Here is a 647-nt window from a genome sequence, read left to right as displayed (position 1 = left end):
AAACAAAAAACGTTTACAGGCAATATTTAATGAATAATTGAATAAAATTTGATTCATAATTTTCATTCAATAATTATAGCAATTACTGTACCTAATTGCCTCAGGTTTTTGTTGTACTTTTTTAATTCTCCAAGATTTCAACAACATTTAAATCTCAATTTCAATCTTATGTATACGCAATATTACGTATACAACATGTGGGCCGGCCATAGTTAGCATATTCCGCATATTGCCCAGAGTCCCAGACTGGTTGAGGGTATCCCCCTCACTTCGTTAGGGGCACTCATTGGACGCTGGCCTGCCCTCGTGCTTTTCAATTTACAAAATACGCCTCCAGCCGCTTTTCACGCGTCGCGAACTCGCAGCATCCACGACAAAAAAAAAATAAAAAAAAACAAAAGTGAGGAGAAAAAGAAAAGCGGAAAAAAGACAGAAGAGGCACACACAGAGGGGGGAAAAAGAAAAAGGGAAAATCGACAGCAAAAAAAAAAGGGGAGAGTGGGGCAACTAGCCCGTGACAGGAAAGCGACAAGGCCCGCGGCTATTAAGCCAGCTCCTTTCAATGGCTGTCCCAGGGATACCCCCTTTTCCGTTGCATTTTCCAGACTCCCCCACCCTGCCCAGAGTAAAACGCATTGGCATTTGTA

This window comes from Drosophila kikkawai, chromosome X, assembly GCF_030179895.1.
Source record: "Drosophila kikkawai strain 14028-0561.14 chromosome X, DkikHiC1v2, whole genome shotgun sequence".
In the NCBI taxonomy this organism is placed as follows: Eukaryota; Metazoa; Arthropoda; class Insecta; order Diptera; family Drosophilidae; genus Drosophila; species Drosophila kikkawai.
This window is presented reverse-complemented; position numbering follows the sequence as displayed.